This window comes from Pipistrellus kuhlii, unplaced genomic scaffold, assembly GCF_014108245.1.
Source record: "Pipistrellus kuhlii isolate mPipKuh1 unplaced genomic scaffold, mPipKuh1.p scaffold_m20_p_3, whole genome shotgun sequence".
Classification (NCBI taxonomy): Eukaryota; Metazoa; Chordata; class Mammalia; order Chiroptera; family Vespertilionidae; genus Pipistrellus; species Pipistrellus kuhlii.
This window is the reverse complement of record NW_023425529.1, coordinates 63,435,791-63,450,239: the sequence shown is the minus strand read 5'-3', so window position 1 is coordinate 63,450,239 and position 14,449 is coordinate 63,435,791. Positions and strand designations below refer to the sequence as shown.

General features: G+C 41.9%; 1 pseudogene; it reads left to right on the top strand.

Moving 5' to 3' along the window:
- The first annotated feature begins 3,767 nt into the window (after window positions 1-3,767).
- Window positions 3,768-5,207, top strand: LOC118729517 (annotated as a pseudogene).
- Window positions 5,208-14,449: the final 9,242 nt, after the last annotated feature.

The following is a 14,449-nucleotide window of genomic DNA, read 5'->3' as shown; positions in this document are numbered from 1 at the left end:
TTAGACTTTTATATAGATAGATGATTGATTTTAGAGAGGTAGGAAGGGGGAGAGAGAAACAGCTATCTGAGAGAGACACATTGATTGGTTGATTCTCACACATGCTCAGAAGAGGGATCTAACTCATATTCTAGGTATGTGCTCTGATTGGAAATCGAACCTGTGACCTTTGGGTTCACAGGAGGATGGCCAACCAACTCAGCCACACTGGCCACAGGTTGAATTAATGGGTTCTTATTTTTGTTAAATTAATTATAATCCAATGCTATTAACTAATTTATTTTGAAACTCAAATTATCTCAGATTTTTCCAATGCATCCTCTAATAGCTGGCTCTTGAGTTCTTTTGATATATATCTTATATTACTCTGTTCAGGATACCACAACAAATAACACAGATAGGGTGGCTTAACAGAAATCCAAGATCAAAGTGCAGGCCAATTTGTTTCCTGGTGGGAGATTTTGTTCTTGGCTTGCAGATGGCCACCTTCTCTCTGTATTCTCACATCATGCAGAGAGAACTCTGGTGTCTCTTCCTCTTCATACACCAGCTCTATTGGATGAGGGCCCCATCTTCATGAGTTCATTTAACTGTTTTCTCCTCCTCATAGGTCCTGTCTTCAGAGACAGTCACATTGGCTTTAGGGCTTCAATATATGAATTTTAAGGGAACACAGACAATTTAGTCCATAACATCTCCCATTATTTTTGAGCACTCACTTACTTTTTGTATAACAAGATAGTCCAAGCTCTTCTTGTATTTCTCTTCCCCAGCTCTCCTCCCTCTAAAGAGCTCTCTTCTTTCAGTGAGCTTTGGTACTTAGAAACAAAATCAACAAGGAAGGGTTAGTGCAGGTCATCCAATGTTGAGTCTATTTAGGCAAAAACTACTTAAACAAATAATATATGAAACAGTTTAAAATTCTTGAATTAGGAAGTATAAAGATATTTAGGGCACTTTCTGAACTTTGCCTAAAATGTTTTGTATATAATATTATTTTTACATTCAATCAATTGCAAAGCAATAGAATAATAGCCATACGCCTGGCCCTAAGGAAAGCAGGGATCCGTTAAACACTGAGCCAGGAGGGGTGTAAAAGGATTCCAGAAGAAGGTACAGGTATAGCACTTGTGGGCCAACCACTTTTCAAACAACTGGTCAGAACCAGCACACAAATGGCCTCATTGTGTCTGTTTGTACCATCTCCACTCAACCAACCATCAAGCTTGGTTGATATTCTGAGGCTAATATGGTCTCTAAGACCATTTGTGATTTTTGGCTCAAGTTCCATTTCAAGCCCCTCTCTGTAGGATCAGATTTGTCTGGAACTCAGTCTCTGTCCACCCTGGATCTTTATATTACTTAGTCTCTTTGATTATTTAAGACAAGAAACATAGCAGAGACATCTTTTTTTTAAAAAATATATATTTTATTGATTTTTTTCAGAGAGGAAGGGAGAGAGATAGAGAGTTAGAAATATCGATTAGCTGCTTCCTGCAACTCCCCTCTCTCCCACTGCGGATGTGCCTGCAACCAAGGTACATGCCTTGACAGGAATCGAACCCGGGACCCTCCAGTCCGCAGGTCGACGCTCTATCCACTGAGCCAAACAGATTTTGGCAGCAGAGACATCTTTTGATGGATAATTGACACTGTGTAGACCCGAGTTCTTTCTCCTTACTGGGCTTCAGTTTCCTTATTTGTAAGATGAGAGGTGGAGGCTATATTCTCTCTAAGTCCCTCTAGTTTTCAGGTCCTAGGATGCCTCCCCTGCCTAAAATCTGTAAAGTGTGAAATAAACTCTCAGATCAAGATAAATTACCAGAGGAACTGGTTGCATTATGGAATTTAAGACTTCAGAGCCCCAGCAAGCGTGCTTTTTGGAGAGTTCTTTCTTTTTACAGCTGTGAAGAGAGAAATCAGCACTAGCTATAACTTCATATGACTAATGGTAACCATAGCGACCACTAAATATTCCTTCTAGACCTTGCATCTGCACAGATCACTGAAGCAGAGGAAATAAATGTTGCTGCTTTGAAAAATGATAAAAATAATCTGAACCAGCCACAGGCTTAGAAGGAAAGATCTCACATCTGAAGGTCGAGCCATTTCATCTCATTATCTTTCAGGCTTTGTTTAATCCCAGGAGGCATTTGGTGCCAATTGAATGGATAGGTCACAGGCCTAAGGGATTTAGCATTAGGATTCTGAAGTACTTGGCTACTTTTTAAAGAAGCTCCTCGGGTTCTGACAATATTTGCTAGGTCGGTGCGATGACCCATGAGTTGCAATGTTGAAAGTGAACATCAGAACACTGAAAGAATATCCCCCAGGGTTGTGGTTCTTAATGTCAGCTTGTCTTACTGGTTTAAGGTCAGAGTGACTAGAAGATGGGCCAAGGTCAGATCACACTCAGAGAGCAGGAACATGGGCAAGGGAACTGGGCCATAGGCAGCCTGGCAATTGTACGAGATGGGATGACAGGTAGACGGTACCGTGGGTAAACTAAAACTGGTGATCCAGTCCAGGGTAGCCACCCAGGAAATGTAAATGAGTGAATTATCCAAGAATTACGTGGTGTCGGTGAGCAACTAGAGAACACATGGCCTATCTGAGGAGGGGCAGTCGGTTGTTGCCACGGGAGATCCCAATAGAGGCTAAAACATCAGGATTATTTTTTAAAATATAAGGCTTTTAAATAATTTAATGTTGACATGGTGTGCTGCCATTTTGCATGCTTTGATATTATACTTACCTTTTAAAAATATCTTTATTAATTTCAGAGTGGAAAGAAGAGGGAGATAGAGAGACAGGAACATCAATGATGAGGGAGCATCATTGATTGGTTGCCTCTTGCATGATCCCCACTGGGGATGGAACCTGCAACCAGACATGTGTTCTTGACCAGAATTGAACCTGGAACCCCTCAGTCTGCAGGCCGACACTCTATCCACTGAGCCAAACCAGCCAGGGCTTATACTTACCTTTAGAGAATGAAAATAGGCAATGCCAGAGAAATTGAACCCTATGTAATGACCTATACAATAACCATGAAACCATGAACACAACAAATTCAATCAACTTGACCTTGGCCTGAAATGTCAGCAAAGCACAGCAGTGTGGGATAGTTCACATTTAAGTAATTACATTGAGGCTGGTTTAGAGAAAGAATATGTTGATGGATAAAAGATGGTCTCCATGGGGTCTAAAATGACACGCATTTCAGCCTGTCTGCTGCACCAGAGGCTGTGAACACCTTTCCAAGTGGCTCCTCAGTCTTCCTCCAGCCATCTCCCCCAGCCTCCCTCCCCGTGCTATTTCCACCTGAAATAGACACAAGCATCAGGAGCTCAGCACTGAGCCAGGTTTATGTTTTAGACTAGTCTGGGGCCCACAGATAAGTCATAAACGCTTGACGAGAGTCAGGAGTGAGAAAACAGGGACAGCAAGTGAGCCGTCTCTGACGGAAAAGAGCCAAAACAGCAGAAATATTCACTATCCTACCCACTATGTTAGCTCGCCGGGCACTGGTATGGGTTTTGCCTACTAAAACTCACTTATTTGGGCTTCATAGGGAGCAGTGGATCATATGCCCTTTAAAAAGCTCAATTACTTTCCAGGTTATAAATTTTTTATAGAAAAATCTGAAAGCTGGGGAAAAAAGAATAACGTGTAGTCATAAGGAGAAATAGAGATGAAGAGACATTTCATAAAAAAAGAGAAACCAGCCAATAAAATGTTGTCTTGTGGGAAATTACTTTGATGCAATGGTAGCTCCCAAGTGCCACCCCAGACAAGTTATTACAGAGGTCATGGAACAGAGAGGCTCACAGATCGAATTATGCTGGAATCACGTGGTTCACAGAATCAATGTGAAATACAAAGTGATGAAAAAAGTGGCCCGGTTTCCCCGAAGGCCAGCGAGTTCGGCTCCCTCTTGTCCAGTGCTGAGGCCAGCCCAGTGCAGCCCACCTGTCCACCCACTTCAGCTCCCAGGTCTTCAGTCCCCACTCCACCACCTTCCTGGAGCACGCAGCAGCCTCTTTGGCCTGGTCCAAGGCCAAGCACTCTACCTACAGGGGCCAGAGGGCATTGGCACCCACCGGGCCACCATCAATCAGAGCCTGCTGACCCAATGCAGGTGGACATTGACCCCTTCATTCAGCAGGTGCTCCAGGAGTAGCATGAGCAGATCAAGACCCTGAACAACAAGTTTGCCTTTTTCATCAACGAGGTGCGTTTTCTGGAGCAGCAGGACAAGGTGTTGGAGACCAAGTGGGCTCTGTTGCAGGAGCAGAAATTGGTGAAGAGCAGCCAACTCCTCAGCATCTTTGAAGCCCACAGTGCTGGCCTGCAGAAGCAGCTTGAGGCCCTGCAGATGCATGGGAGATGGAGCTTCAGAGCACACGGGACATGTGGAAGACTTCAAGAGTAACGATGAAGTAAGAAATTAACTGGCGCGCAGCTGCTGAGAATTTGTGGTGCTGAAAAAGATGTGGATGTTGCTTACAGGAACAGGATGGAGTTGGAGCCAAGGTGAATGCCCTGAATGAGGACATTGACCTCTTCAGGACCTTCTGTGAGACAGAGCTGTCAGAGCTATAGTCCCAGATCTCCAGATACCTCCATAGTGCTGTCCATGAACAACCACTCTTGGACCTGGACAGCATCATCGCTGAGGTCAAGGCCTAGTACGAGGAGATGGCCAACAGCAGCATGGCTGAGACTGAGATATGGCACCAGACCAAGTTTGAGACCCTCCAGGCCCAGGCAAGGAAGCATGGGAATGACCTCTGGAAGACCCAGAATGGGATTGTGGACATGAAAGGGGCCATCCAGAGGCTGTAGGCCGAGATCAACAGCAAGGACCAGTGTGCCGAGTTGGAGGCCGCCATCCTGAGGCTGAGGACCATGGGGAGCTGGCACTCAAGGATGCATGTTCCAATCAGTGAGCTAGGCAGGACTTGGTCCAGCAGCTCCAGGAGTACTAGGAGCTCATGAATGGCAAGCTGGCCCTGGACATCGAGATTGCCACCTACTGCAAGTGGCTGGAAGGCAAGGAGTGTCTATTGAACAGAGATGGAGTGGAAGCCCTGAATATCTCTGTGGTGAGCACACCCGTGGTAGTGGCAATGGGCAGACCTATGGAAGAACTAGTGGTGGCAGCGGGCTCGCCTTCCAGGGAACCATGGGCAGCAATGCCCTGAGATTCTCGAGCAGAATCCACAAGGCCTATTCCATGAGGACCACATCTGCTGCTGGCAGGAATGTCCTCAACTGAGCCCAGGTGTAGGGAGACCCAGATTTCTTCCCCCACAGTCACAAGAGATTCCCATCCTGCTTCCATCCCTGGACCCAAGACTACAAAGCAATCTGAAAAAATGATGTTAGAAGAGCTTGCAATAAATGGTCTCTTTCTGAGGTGTGGCTGAGCCCATGGCCAGCAAATAATAATAAAAAAAAAATTTAAAAATGAATAAAATACAATGTGAAAAACAAGGGACAGAGGAACACTTAGGGCAGGCCACATGCGGGCAGAAGGACCACACTGATTGACTCTTGTTCTATGTGTTCCTATGTCCTGACTCCCTGCCACACTAACCTTCCAGGTGGAGATGAGAACCATGGTCCAGGAGGATTAAGGTGGTTGAGCAGATGGAGGATGCTTGGAGTCTCGGCCTAGTTCCTCTTTGGGAGAGATGCAAGGACTCGTGTACCAAGCACAGCTGCCACTCCCCAATTAATCTGATGAGCACCTGCATATTTTCTGTGCACTTTCTAGGTAGAGGAGATGTGGGACCAAAGTGGAGTCACATTTGGGTGGACAATTTCAGAGAAAACATAGCCATCCCTTTGAAAGTGACATGACTTGTGTCTTATTAAAACTTGAGGTTCACTTGTGTAGCTTTCTAACTATGGACATTGGTGGTAGTGGGACCTCAACTCCTTTATCAGGAAGTACTTTAGCTGGCAGGCTGGGAATGATAAAAATAAATATAGTTATCACTGCATTTGTGTGAATAGAGTGATGCTTCACAATGAAACCTGGAATGCGCCCGTATAAACAAATGACCAGGCCATAGAGGATCTAATATGCATTCTCCCTTCAGAATTAAACCAGCACAAAAATCACAGGGTCCCATGGCCTGTGAATGTTTTAAATCTGCAAACAGGAGAGTAAATGTACAAAGTAAGATGAAGGGAGGACAGAAGTCCAGAGAAGACCAACACTTAAAGGGGAGATGGAGCGAGGGGAACACGCAAAGGAGATGGAACAAGAACTGAGAGCTCGAAGGATCAGGAGATGCTGTCACAGGAGCCAGGTACTTTATGCATCCTGCTGAAATGCAAGAGGCTGCTCCTGAGCTAAAGATCAGAAAGTCCATGTGAGTGTACCCATCAGAAGGCAGAGGGAGGGGCCTAAGCTAGGGTAGCTTCTGTCATTCAGGAGGAATGTAAAGAGAGACTGCCTAATCCTGAACACTTCTTGCTGCACATGGGGAAACATGGGGTTAGTGTCAGGACCGTGAAGTGCCATTTTGGGTTCCCCTCTTTGAAATCACATCATTGCAGACCCGGGTTTATATCATCCTGCTACCTGCCCCCCTTTTTCCTTCTGCACTTCTAAGGGGTTTGCCTATGCACATTCTTTTTCAGATGTCTAATTCTGACTCAGAAAATTGCTGGTTTCAACTTTTTTGCCAGATGGCTGAGGAAAGAGCAATTGACTGTTAGTGCTAAATGCCTGTGTCAGAGCCCAAAGCAGCCGATTTCAATTAACATAGAAAGAAGAACAGATCTCCTAACATGCAAGTATAAAATGATGGGATGATGAAACCTCATTATGGCTGGAAAAGGGAAACACACTGCATCCTTCCTCCTCGCAGATGCTGCCCACACTGTTGGGATGAGACGGGACTATATGTACCAGTGAGAGGGGAATATAAATCAGTATCCCCAGAACAATACCCTTGCTTCCTTTTGGCTTAGCTGGAAGAGAGTGTTCCTCACAATCACAGGTCAGAAATCTTTTGGTTTATTTGCTTGGTTGATAGCACACCATTACTATTTTCAGCACAACTTCCTGTCTTCTCAAATGAGATTTCAGTGAATGATATAAAGAGATCTTGATTTTTGTACATTTTATTTTTTTAATTTATCTTTTTGATAGTAATACATTTAGAAAGGTCAAAATAAAAATTAAATAAAAATCCAAGTTGAGACATTTTGTTCCCACCCCTGTTTCCATCTATCCTACTTCTTTCTGTTACTAACTAATCATTTTAATCATTCTCTTGCTTATTCTTCCCAAATTTCTTTATGAATATACAAATATATATATATATATATATATATATATATATATATATATATATATATGCACACACACATACATGGATATTCTCAGTTCCCCCTTTTTCTCATAAAAGATGGAATATTATATATACTTAGTGGCCTGGTGCATGAAATTTGTGCATGGGGGGTTCCCTCAGCCCAGCCTGCACCCTCTCCAATTGGGGATCCTTTGATGGATGTCTGACCACTAGTTTAGGCCTGATCCCTTTGGGCCTTGCAATCTGGGACTGCTAACTTGTAACCACTCACCTGCTTGCCTGCCTGATTGCCCTTAACTGCCCTCCCTTCTGGCCTGATCTTGCCCTCAACTGCCATCCCTGCCAGCCTGAAAAATCAGGACTTTTTCAAAACAATGCAGGATGTGGGAAAAATTGTTTAAAATCAGGACTGTCCCACCAAAAACAGTACGTCTGATCACCTTACCCTAACTACTCTCCCCTGCAGGCCTGATCTCTCCCCCAAGGGCCCCCCCTGCTGTCCTGAATTCACCCCCAACTTTCCTCCCCTGCTGGCCTGATCACTCCTAACAGTCTCTGCCTTGGCCTCCACCACCATGGCTTTGTTTGGAAGGAAGTTGGACATTTGGAAGATGGCAGTCAACCCAATCTAATTAGTATATTACCCTTTTAGTATCATAGACAGATTATATAGGATAGGATTGCTTAAATGTGAGGGGAGAATCTTTTTCATGAGGAGGAGATGATCTTGGCAGACAAAAAATACATAATCCCTATATCTGGGCTGATAGCCAGCCATAATCACCTTTACTGCCAAACCAGTCATTAAAAAATTGAACCACTTTCTTATACCTTACAGTCTAGGGGTGTCGAACTCAATCAGAGAAGGGGCCAAAATCTAAAATCCAGCCTAAATCGCAGGCCGAATGGTTTACTGAACAGTCATAAACTGTCATTGTGATGGAAACGCAGTGGAGTGCAGTGATGACAGCACGGTGCGGGCCACATTGCAAGGCCTGGCGGGACGGATTTGGCCCACGGGCCTTGTGTTTGACACATGTGCCTTACACCAAACAGCTTTTGCCCTTAAAAACCCTCCTCAGCCCCTACCTTAGGTTCTGCCTTTTCAGTTCACGCAGATTAGGTTCTGATTGATTGGTTTATATGCCAGTCAGCATCAAAAGCTCCGCCTCCAAGGCAGCCATTGGCTCCTCACACTTCACTCAGATTTGGTTCTGATTGGTCGGTTTCTATGCCAGTCAGTGTCTCTAGGCCTATCAACAGGCCTGATTAGAGAGGCTGCACTGATCAGCAGCCCCAGCAGAGGGCCGAGAGAAAGAAATGCATGGCTGCTGGCCAGGCCTGGAGAGAAAGAGAGAGGCAAGTGCTGATCAATAGCTGCCATGGAGGCTATGAATCAGATCTTGCTTCTCTCTTCAAGCCTCTCATCGGGCCTGATCTGCAGTCCTCTTGGCAGTCAGTGCTGGGTTGGTGCCCACAGCAGCAGCAGTCAGTGCTGGGTCACCACAGTCAGTGCTGGGTCACCACAGCAACCCAGCACTGACTTCCGGTTGGTGCCTTCAGTCATTTTGGATGTTTCGGACCCTGAGCTTTTATATATTAGGATATTGTGCCTTGGCTTTTTTTTCTTTTTTCTTTCTTTCTTTTTTTTTTTTTTTTTTATGAACAATATATAAGGAGGTTTTTCCATATTAATATATAGAGAGTTTCTTTATCCTTTTTTTTTTACTTCTACATCATATTCACAACATGGATGTGCCATAGTTCCTTTGACCAGTCCTCTATTTTTGGACACTTGGATTGGTTCCAGTGTTTTGCTATAACCAACAGTTCTTCAGGGGATAGTCCTGTACATGTATCCTGTAGTATGTGTGTTAGAGTAAGAATAAAGTAGAATAGGTCACCAGAGCCAGCACGTGGTTTATATACACCTATAATTCTGATAGAGATTGCAAGGTATTTTCCCAGGGAGGCTAACCATTTTGCATTCCCTCTAGTACAGCATGAGAGTGTTTATTCCTTGCAGCTTTAGTAACTGAGTGTTGTCGCACTTCTGGGGTCTGTTTGTTTTGCTTTGTTTTTATTAGCCTTATAGTTAATGAAATGGTACTCAGGGTAGTTTTAACTTGCATTTATCTTATAGTTTTTTCTTCAGATAATACTGTATTTTTCTTTTTCTTTGTTTTTATGATCTTTCAGAGGATAACAATGTGCTGATGCAGGAAAACAGTCCTTTCCAGGTGCTCCACTCATAGGCTGTTAGGGACTTCATAAGATTCTGGGCTTTTTACCATGTCCTCCTGTGTTAGTTTTATTACTCCATGTTTCCTTATAGTGATTAATAATTGTAATAATAACCAACATTTATTGAGTGCTTCCTATATTCCATGCATTATCCAAAGTACTCTATAGATTAATTCATTTACTCTTAAAACAAAACACACACACGAAAAAACACCTTTGTGAAGGAGGGTTGTTGCAATCTCTACATTTAGATGTGAAAACGGAAGCACAGAAAGTTTAGTGACTTGCCCAAAGTCACACAGCCATTTGTTCTAGGGTGAACAATGGTTCCATTTTTTTCTGGGACTATCTCAATTTTATTGAAAGTCCCATGTCTCTAGAAATCCTTCAATCCTTGTCACTCTAGTTTGGCCCCAGAATCTTTGTTTATTGATCACTATTAAATTCCTCTTAAGACCAAAGGGTCTGTGTGCTTATAATCAGAGGAAAGGGGGGATGGGGTTGCATCATGTATGAGATTTAATTTCAGATTCCTATTTTTATTCAATCAGCCAGATGCCAAGGAAACAGGGAAAGGAGAGTGGGGCCATTCCCTCAATCAGGTGGCATAATAAATGGCCATAAGGAGAGGGCAACTACTCAGGAGAAACCCATGTGGGAGCCTTGTACAAAACAAAACAAAAAACAATTGTCACTACAATGATTGAAGAATTTTCCTGTGTTATGTCAGTTACTCCTCAGATGAGATAGGAATTAATATTGCATTCATTTTACAGAGGAGAGGTTAAGAAATGTGCCCAAAGCACAGTTCATTGAATCTCAAGCTGTTTGCCAACAGAGCCTCTGCTCTTAAGCATTATGTTTTACTTAAGTCTAAATACATATTTGATTTCTAACTGGACCCTTAATGACTATCAGTAGGGAAGACTCTCAGATAAGGAAAGTCTGACTCTGTGTTTGCTGCAAAAGATGCTGGTTTGTGCTCAGTCAGTGTCTCTAGGCCTATCAACAGGCCTGATTAGGCCTGTTGCAGCAAACACGAAGTCAGACTAAATGATGTGATGCCTGTAGATGCTTGTAAAGATTTCCAACAGCTCTTAGAAAAATCTGAGAGAATTGGGCCTTGTTTAACTGTGCTGATGCTGTGAAGAGCAGTGTAAAATGTTCTGCTGTCTTTCTGTCACCTGGACTTAGTGGTATTGAGCAAGTCTCACTAAATCCTCTGGGTATAGGCACCTTAAGTACAAAATGGGGATAATTAGTTCTTACTTGCTTTAAAGATAATCTTTGGAGCACCTTTCTAGTTCTGACACTCCTAACTATCCATTGATTCCTTATTTCTCAAGTTACATTATCCTTAAGCAAAATCAAAGCCTCATTATAGAAAAATTTATACCACATACTTAGTACATATATATTGATATAACTCAAGAATGAATTTGGTTATCGTCCAATGGTAAGTAGAACTCTGAAATAGTTTTCCAAAAATGCGCTTTCCTACTTCTAAAAATTTAAGAATGTGATGAAATACCTCTGATTATATTATACTAGTAGCTTTGCTCTCTCCAGCCCCACCTGCTTCCCTTCCTTCTCCCCTGCCCTGCCTGCTTCTCTTCCTTCTTTCTGCCCTGACTGCTTATCTTCCTTCTCTCCTGCCCCGCTTGTTTGCTTCTCTGCAGCTTTGCTCCCTTCTGCAGTGCTGGGCTTCTTTCTACCCTCTCTTGATATGCAAATTAACCACCATCTTGGTTGGGTTAATTTGCAATTCGCCCTGATTGGCTGGTGGGCATGGCTTGGGCGTAGTGAAGGTGTGGTCAATTTGTATATTACTCTTATATTAGGTAGAAAGACACAGTTGACCTTAAGGAGATTGTCCTGGGTTATTGGGTTGTACCACAGTGACCACATAAAACCTTAAAAGCAAAGAGTTTTCTTTGGCTAGTGGCATATGGAGCCAAAGTAAGAGAAAGGGTAGATGAGAAATTTAAAGCACAAGGGCATTCAACACACCATTGTTGACTTTGAAGATGGGGGGCGGGGATACTTGTGCCAAAGAATGTGGCAGCCTTTAGGAACCAAGAGAAGCCCCTGGAACCTCAGTCCCACAAGTACAAGGAAATGAATTTGAATTTGGCCAAAAGCCTGAATAAGAAAACAATTCTCCCCTAGAGCCACCAGATAACTTCCCAGCATGATAATACCTTGATTTCATTCTTATGAGACTCTGAATAGAGAACCCAAGTAAAACCCACTTGGATTTCTAACCTGCAGAACTATAAGGTAGTAATGGGTATTGTTTTAAGTTGTGAAATTTGTGGTACTTTATTAAAGAGCAACAGATAACCAATATAAGACCCTATTCATATTTCCTAGAATCTTCATTTTCCAGGTGATATCCCTTGCATCCTAAACTCAGCATCTCTTTCTTCTCTTTTCATGTTAAGGGGTTGCACAATACAGGGACTCTGTCATCATACTCTGATTTTAAATAAAACTTCTGGCAGAATGCTGTTGCTTGTCTTTGTTATCACCATTCCTGCCCCTAGGTTGCTACAGGCTTACTGACCAGGTCTTTGATAACTCACTTCTCCTAATCTCTGATACTACCTATTTAAGTCAATTTTTCTTTCTGATTCCTTCTTAATTAAATCCAAGTTAACTATGTCACAACCCTAAGGCATTTTTATCTCTGCTCTGACTGCCTAGTCTACTTGTTCTGACCAGATATGTAAATTAAAACCTAGTATGATGTGGTCCATTTATGCAATGTATTGTCTTAACACCTGACAATGAAACATTATTATATTATCTTTGGCTGGTTATTATTATTATTTTTTTCTATTGGGTGATAATTCATTAAAGGGAACAGTGTGTCTTGGTAATTGTTGAAACTTCAGTGCATACCCCAGTGCTTGATATACAGTGAGCACTCAACCAACACTTGAATGAAAATGGGATATTAAGCCATTCTCAACATGGTAGTAAGGTCACAGTGTCCATGGATGGATAAACTTTTTTATGGTATGTGGATTATATAAAAAACATTTAATGACTTTTCTTAAAAAAAACAAAATCTCATAATCAGAAACATTACAACCAAGCAAAACCATAAGCTCTAATTACCACTTTAGTGAGCAGAGTATTTATGGCATTTTGATCTATCAATGTTTTATTTAAAGTGTTATAGCTTCAGGAAGTACAATAACCAGACCTATTTCCAACATGCAGTGCTAGCACAGCTATATCATTTTTTAGTATCAGCCATTCTTACCAATTGTCACTGTCTTCAAATAAATGAACTCAATTGCTATATTTTATTTTTCCCAACAACCCCTACATTTGTTTTTTTACTCCATTTTTAAGTTTCAAAAAAGGTTTTAAAGTGTCTATTAGATGCAAGGAAAATACAGGACTTATGAAAAACCCATATCCTTTTTTGTTGATAGGAGGACATTATGGAGACAGTTGAAGCAATAGAGGTTGAGTCATTAGTGACACAAGGCTAAGATTAGAACTGGAATAATTTTTATAAGGAGTCAAAATTATACCAGATGCTAAAGTTGAAAGAGTAAAGTGAAATTTGAAAAAGAAATACCAAGGTCAATAACTAAAAATAAAACAGATCTAAGGCTGTGAATGGCAAATTGGTACTTGATATGTTACAGGGTATACAAAAATAATGCATACACAATTTAACAGCTGATAGCTCAATTTTGAAAATGAAAATAAGTACTGCCTTTGTAATTACTCAAAGTGTATGTATATATTTTTTTGTGACACCCTATATTTATGGGGTGAGTAATCTGTCTTGATAAAGTGCAATAGTCCCGTCCTTAAGAAATTAAAAGCCTAAACATGTATTAACTTGTACCAAAGTACTGTGTGTGTGTGTGTGTGTGTGTGTGTGTGTGTATTGAGTGAAAGATAGACAATTCATGAAAGATGTCCATATAAGATGAAGCAGAGTGGGAAGATGTTTTTGAATGAGAAAATAATTTGTATACAGATTCATGTTGATTTTTTTTTTTTTTTTTTAGAAATGTTTTATTGATTTTTTACAGAAAGGAAGGGAGAGCGACAGAGAGTCAGGAACATCGATGAGAGAGAGTCATCTATCAGCTGCCTCCTGCACACCCCCTGCTGGGGATGTACCCGCAACCAAGGTACATGCCCTTGACTGGAATCGAACCTGGGACCCTTCAGTACTGGGGCCGATGCTCTGTCCACTGAGCCAAGCCGGTTTCGGCTGTTTATTCCTTCTTATAGTGAGTTTTACTGCCTTTATCTAAAAAAACTAGTCTTTATAAACTTGGGGCTAAGAGAAGAAATCTTTTTTGATATGAAAAGTTGTAAAGAGGGCAAAAGACTTTGGTAAAATATGGGTTCAATGTAACCATGGGCTCAATTCATGAAAATGTATACATAAGCAGCATACCATTGTTTTCTGTGTATAAAACGCTATTTGTTTTCTAAAATCATTAGATGGAAAATAAAGGGGCATCTTATACTCAGAAGTCAGCCAAGGAGGGAGTCCTACTGTGCTTAGCTGCCTCTACCTTGTCATACAGGCTTCCTCCAATCACGAGCCTTATTGTCACTGACATCAACTGATGCTGTAATTGGAGATGGAGGTGGAGAATGTGCAGATGCAACCGGGAGTGGAGCAGAGCTTTCTGAGCCCATAAAGATGTCAATAAATAAAAAGATAAATACCAGTGATTGTCTTACTCTGCAAAATTCAAACTGAATGTAATCAGCTTTGCAAAAGAGCATGGAAATAGAGCTGTAAAGATACAATTTAGACTTTTCCCCATTGAATGTATCAGACAGTGGAGAAAACAGGAAGAACAACTCCTTAAGATGCCAAAAAA